A 6,347-nucleotide genomic window follows, 5' to 3' on the forward strand; every position below is an offset into this window, starting at 1 on the left:
TGGCCTTTCTAAGCATCTGCCTATATTCAGTAAAAAAAAACCCTAGGCATTTTATGCACTGCAGCAAATAGGGCACAATGAACACACCTGAGCCATGCAAGTCGTAAAAAGACCAAAAAAGGTGTGAGATTGCACAGCTGTTTCCCTGAAACCCCGAGGAATCCCTGCAAAAGGTCATTGTCAGCTCTCACTTGCCCTGGGATGGCCAAGGGAGAGCAGGTGCTTTGGCTGCCCTAATCACAATGTTTCAGAAACGTACAATTCATTGGAGGAAAGGGTGGTCTGGAATGTAATTATCCACTGTCGATTGTCAGATACAGCTAAATCAGATTAGGTACGTTGTGCTCTGATGTCATCGCATTGGGCATGTGGAGAGAATTTCAGTCCCCTGAAATAGATACTCTTGAGGCAAAAATTGACCCTGGAGAACATTTAGCATTACTTCCTAATCCCTTCAAAATGGGTTAGATTCTGCAGCTCCGAGTCTTATAGATTGACATGTTGCCTGCATTTCTTTCTCTTCCCCTTTATATTGGAGTATTCCTCAGTCAGGTTGATGCTAGTGCCGCATCCCAAGAAAGCAAAGAACAGATTTCTCAATGTGCAATTATGAAGGTTTAGTTGGAGCAGCAACACACAGAATTTAACTGAGAGTTGGGGGGAGCGTGTTAGCATACAAATCTTAAATAGGAAAGTGACACCTCATATGCCTTAGAAACGTAGGACACAGAATTTGTTTTGTTAACATGGATTTAGCATGAAAACCCTTGAAAGATGTAACACCTTTGGGTTTGTTTGGTTTTTTTTAAGCTGGCAATGATAAGACTATATTCATTTTAATTAAAAAGAAAAACTCACAATGAAGTAGTCTGGGACAAAAAATAATCAAACTTTCGAAATTCGCCACTTCAGAAGCAATAATGCTTTTCTGAAAGTATAATTTAGGCTGTATGTCAAGAAACAGAATGTTTTATTGTTCTGCCATGCTTAGGATAAAACTATTTTTGCTTAAGCTATTTTGGCATGTCACATTATCTTGAAGCATTTCAAAATAGAATGACTTGAAATGCTCACATTGAAATGTTTGGCTACAGCAGAAAGCATTCCATAAATGCTCATCTCAATGGCCATGTATTAAGGCACTGACTTTCCGCTCTGGATTTATGTCAGTGCAACAAAAAGCTTAGACAGTCTGCAGATTCTTGAAAAGACTGTCACTGGATATATATAAAATATGTATCCATTTCCAGCAATGATCCCTATGTCACAATGGGTTGAAGTTGTCCTGCAGCCTCCTGTCCTGCAGGGGACACGCACACCCTGGAAGCCTGGCCTAGACTTAGCAAGAGAAGAGGAAACCAATGCTAATGTACACAAAGCATTGCCTCCAAATTTCTTCGACCTCCTCTTGGCTTGCCTTTCTAGAGGCAAGCAGGCAGATAATAATAATAATAAGAAGAAGAGTTTGGATTTGATATCCCGCTTTATCACTACCTGAAGGAGTCTCAAAGCAGCTAACATTCTCCTTTCCCTTCCTCCCCCACAACAAATACTCTGTGAGGTGAGTGGGGCTGAGAGACTTCAGAGAAGTGTGACTAGCCCAAGGTCACCCAGCAGCTGCATGTGGAGGAGCGGAGACACGAACCCGGTTCCCCAGATTACGAGACTACCGCTCTTAACCGCTACACCACACTGGGAAGGAACACACAGGGTAACACTAACAGCAAAGCCGGCTCAATATATTTTGCTGCCTGAGGCACAATGGCGTTCTCTCTCAGGGAATATACAGGGGCCAACTGGACTGGTAGTTGAATACTGGTCCAATACTGGTTAAAGGACCGCAGTTGAGGACAGAAGGCTAGCGTATGGGGACAGGGCAGGCCATGTGGCACCCCCAACACTGTCCACTCCCTGCACCTCAGCACCTGCTGTGTGAGGCAGCTGCCTCACTTTGCTTTATCATTGGGCCGGCCCTGAGTAACAGTAACAACTTTATTTACTTAGTTATGTGCCATAGCAAAGGGGGGAAAGGCATGCAGAGTTGAGCTATAAATTTGGGTCATAATTTCCTGGCAGCACAAACAGAGAAATGGGCAAGGCAATAATATAATTTTCCTTCTCTTCCTTCTCTACCACACACCCACCCAGGCTGTTCTTGGAGTCCACCCCAATCCTCAGGGGAGGGGCATGAGAATAAGCTATGTTATACAAACAGAAGTCATTGTGTGAAGTGGACCGCTTTGTTGAATCCAACCCAGTATTCCTTACTGGAAAGGGGACATGTGAATACATCCATAGCGGAAGCAAGATTTGGAAGCGGGGCTAGAGGAGTTGTTTTGACCCACTATTATCCTGTGAAGTTAGGGGTTCCTTCCACTAGAACTCCCCTTCGCCCTGTTTGGACTCCCAAGGTGTACATTTAGGAGACTAATTTAGTATCTTTCCCCTAATGAATCAGAAAAGAAGAATATTCTTGTTTATCTCTAAAGGAGGTGACCTTCCAGATATTGCTGAAGGACAACTCCCATCAGTCCCAGAAAGAACGTCCAATGGCCAGGGATAATGGAACCACACCTGTTCTGAAGCCAGCCCATAGCAGGAGGAGTGTGTGGTACTGCTGTCACGGAAGCAGGCAGAGTTCAAAAAGCCTTGGGGTGAGGATGAGTTATTCTGGAGATAAGAAATATGGTCAAAGGTTTATATAGAGTGAGGTCTAGTATTGTGTGATCAGTCAGTGGTTAATGAGTATGTAATTCACGTTGCCAAGAACTGGAGAATGCTACTGCACCATTAGGTTAGGACTTTAGAGCAGAAGTCCAGGGCCCCACTCAGCAGAATGAGTGGGAAGACCCCCAAATGCAGTAGGGGTAGCTAATACACAATACCATCTAACCATCCAACCAACCAACCAACAATACCATCTACCATCTAAGGTCCTGGGCACTCATAAAACCATTAAGCACAGAGTCTAATAACCTAACTGCACAACTTAGTACACGGCACAACTTTCAGGTTAGGACATCTCCAGTGAGACACAGGTGGCTTTTGGTTCTTGAAGTGAAGATTAAGCCTGGTGATTTTATAACTTTGGGCTTTGTTTGGAGGAAAATGTAGCAAGAGAAGAAGAAGAAGAAGAAGAAGAAGAAGAAGAAGAAGAAGAAGAAGAAGAAGAAGAAGAAGATCATTAAGAGGCCTGAAGGCTAAATGTTCAGTCAAGGTCCACGTACTTCTCTTTGCAATTAGTACATTCAAAAAATAATAATGTTGATGTAACCCCCTCCTTGTGTGCACCTGAAGACAACTGTTGTCCCTCTCCTCCCCTTCTCTAAAATGTTTGAGAGGTAGATGTTAAGAGTGGAGATAATACTGTAGCAGTTCCCCCAGAAAATAAAGCCAATAGACTCAGATTTGTCTTGTACAGCTCCAATAAAAAGCTAACAGACCATTTTCACAGAAGCCCGATAGTCATCTTCTGACTTTGATTAGCACTCCAGCTTCTTCCTGATGCTCTCTTCCTGTCTTTTAGCCTCAGAGGTAGTTCTGATATACAGATGGCCTCTGCTAAATGAAGCATATAGGGAGACAGCTCGATTTCTGGTGGCAGCTGTCCCAGGTTGAGTTCGACAAACTAAAATCTCATGACATCACTGACCAGGAAGGTAACTGAGCAGGTGGTCTTTCCTTCCACCCAAACTTCTGTATGTGTGCTCAAAGTAGAATTTGCATTTCCCAATGGCCCTTCAGGAGTTGAATTTGTTGACCTTTTATCCATCTTCTCTGATACAGTGGGATGTAACTACAGGGAATATGCCAGTGGTTATGCTCAGCCAGTAGATCTAAATAAATTGAGAAGGATTTATTGACAAAAAGATGAGAGTGTTTGCATTAGAGAATTGCTATTAAGGAGGGTGATCAGATTTCTAGAGATTAGTTAGGCCAGAGCTTTATAACCTGCATTTAAATTAGGAAAGTATTAAAGCTTACAATTTTCAAAATCCAAAGTCGAAAAAATGACTAGCATTTAAATAAAACAAAATAAATTGTTTTGGTTCTATTTTGATAATTGTAAGTACTGAAATATAGGATGCACTATAATATTTTTGGCATCTGGGTGACAAATAGTGGAATCAGTGGCTGTATAAATTCTAAATGTGGCTGGATTTTTAAAATGAATTTTGTTTACTTGTTTTTTTAGATTTATAGCCTATATACTCATTTTAAAGGCTGGGCATAACAATTTAAACACATAAAAATGACATTATATGGAATAAAAATTCCCCACATTAAAAAATATGTCTTAAAGTTCTCTGCTGACTTTCACTATTTTGATGATGATGATGATTCATTATGATAATTTTATTACTTTACATATTTTAAGAAAACAATCTCAACCTACATTAAAACATCAAATAAAACTATCTAGAATAAAACATTACAGAAGAAAGTCAAATATAAAGTATCCATTCAAAGCAACATAATTAACAAAAATGTTATCTTCAAGATTTCAAAATAAAAACATTACAAAGGAAGTCAACTACAGAATGCACATTTAATGCAGCAACGTTAGCAAAACAATAAAAAATAAACATTTGAAAAGAAAACATTACTAAAGGAAGTCAAATTTAAAATGCACATTTAAAGCAGCACAATTGGCAAGAGAATAAAGTATTATCATAAGCACAGAACATATTTGCTGCTGTTACTGCCAATCCTGTCCATGGTACTTCATGGCGGGCAGTGATTATGGAAGCTCAGGCTCAATGACCTTGGTCTGCACCAAGAAACAGCCAAATTATTCCAAACAGAACACATATATTTTTCGCTCTATAACACGCACCCGACCATAACACGCACATAGTTTTTAGAGGAGGAAAACAAGAAAAAAAATATTCTAAACGAAACAGTGGATGTATGATTTTTGTGGTTCATGCTGTGGCCACAGACATGTGATCTGATGGTGAATTTGGGGTGACCCAATGCAAAAATCCTGAGGATCCATGTGGATCCGTGCTTTGAAACCACGTTTTAAGTGGGGAGCAGTGGCATAGCGTGGGTTGTCAGCACCCGGGGCAAGGCAAGTAATTTGCGCCCCCTAACCCGTGGATTTGCGCCCCCTAACCCTAACCCCCAGATGTTGCGCCCGGTGCGGCCGGCCCCCCCCTGCACCCCCCACGCTACGCCACTGGTGGGGAGGGAAGGAAAAGCACTCAAGGGACAAGGAGCACGCGTGGGGTGGGTGGAGAAGGATGCTGTTAATAATGCAGAAGATGCTTTTCTCCCTCCTCCCCGGCTCACTGGAAAACTTTGCTGCTGTTTAGTCAGCTGAGAGGGACAGAGAGCCTGCTTGTTTTAAAGGAGCCAACCAGACAGGAGCCGCTTACACTGCTTTGCTCCTTTAAAGCAATCAGGCTCTCTGTCCCTCTCTCCTCCCCACTCAGCGGCTCTTCTCCCGCTTTGCTGTTTCAAAGCGAGCCACGGAGGAGGGAAGGAAGGGGAACCATGGATCCTCTGCTCACGATTGCACCAGATCCCCCGCCATCCGTAGGCATTCACTCCATAACACGCACAGACATTTCCCCTTACTTTCTAGGAGGAAAAAAGTGTGTGTTATGGTGCAAAAAATACGGTAATTCCAATGATGGATTTTCCCTGGCATAGAATGAGAATGTCAGAATATTCCATCTCTCAAAGATGAATTCTCTTCTTTGTCAAGACTGTTTGAGGCCCATGACAATATATGAGAGTAGCAGGATGTGCATAGCTTCTTGGAGCATAAGATGTTGGGCATGCAAACATTATGTGAATTCTCCCGCTATTGTCAGGATGCTGTCAGCAGCTCCCGGCTGGTTGCTCAGGAAAGTATAAAGACAGGGGAAAGTTTCTTACAGTCCTTTTTGAATTCAATCTTTACAGAGAGAGGCTTTAGAAACCAGCTTCTTGGATAATGGCATTGTCCCGAGTGAATCTCCATCACCTCGTCTCTCCCACTTCCTCATTTGTCACTTCTACAGGTGCTGCTAAGTGCCCTCTGTCTTTAATAATAAAAATAAATAATAATAAATTTTTATTTATACCCCACCCTGCCCAGCCAGAGCCAGGCTCAGGGCGGCTAACACCAGGAAAATTACAATAAAAACATAATAGTGGGGAGGGAACCAATTTAAAATACAGTGGTGCTTCGGGTTACATACCCTTCAGGTTACATACGCTTCAGGTTACAGACTCTGCTAACCCAGAAATAGTACCTCGGGTTAAGAACTTTGCTTCAGGATGAGAACAGAAATCATGCTCCGGCAGCACAGCAGCAGCAGGAGGCCCCATTAGCTAAAGTGGTGCTTCAGGTTAAG

At 42.4% G+C, this 6,347-nt stretch overlaps 1 long non-coding RNA gene across 1 annotated transcript; it reads right to left on the reverse strand.

The window, feature by feature from the left end:
* Positions 1–3,207: 3,207 nt before the first annotated feature.
* On the reverse strand, positions 3,208–5,979 carry LOC308583138. The gene is made up of 2 exons (XR_014006077.1): positions 5,887–5,979; positions 3,208–3,836 (listed from the first exon to the last, which is right to left on the reverse strand). It is a non-coding gene; the product is annotated as an uncharacterized lncRNA (long non-coding RNA).
* Positions 5,980–6,347: the final 368 nt, after the last annotated feature.

This window comes from Podarcis bocagei (genome assembly GCF_964188305.1).
Source record: "Podarcis bocagei genome assembly, chromosome: 3".
Taxonomy (NCBI): domain Eukaryota; kingdom Metazoa; phylum Chordata; class Lepidosauria; order Squamata; family Lacertidae; genus Podarcis; species Podarcis bocagei.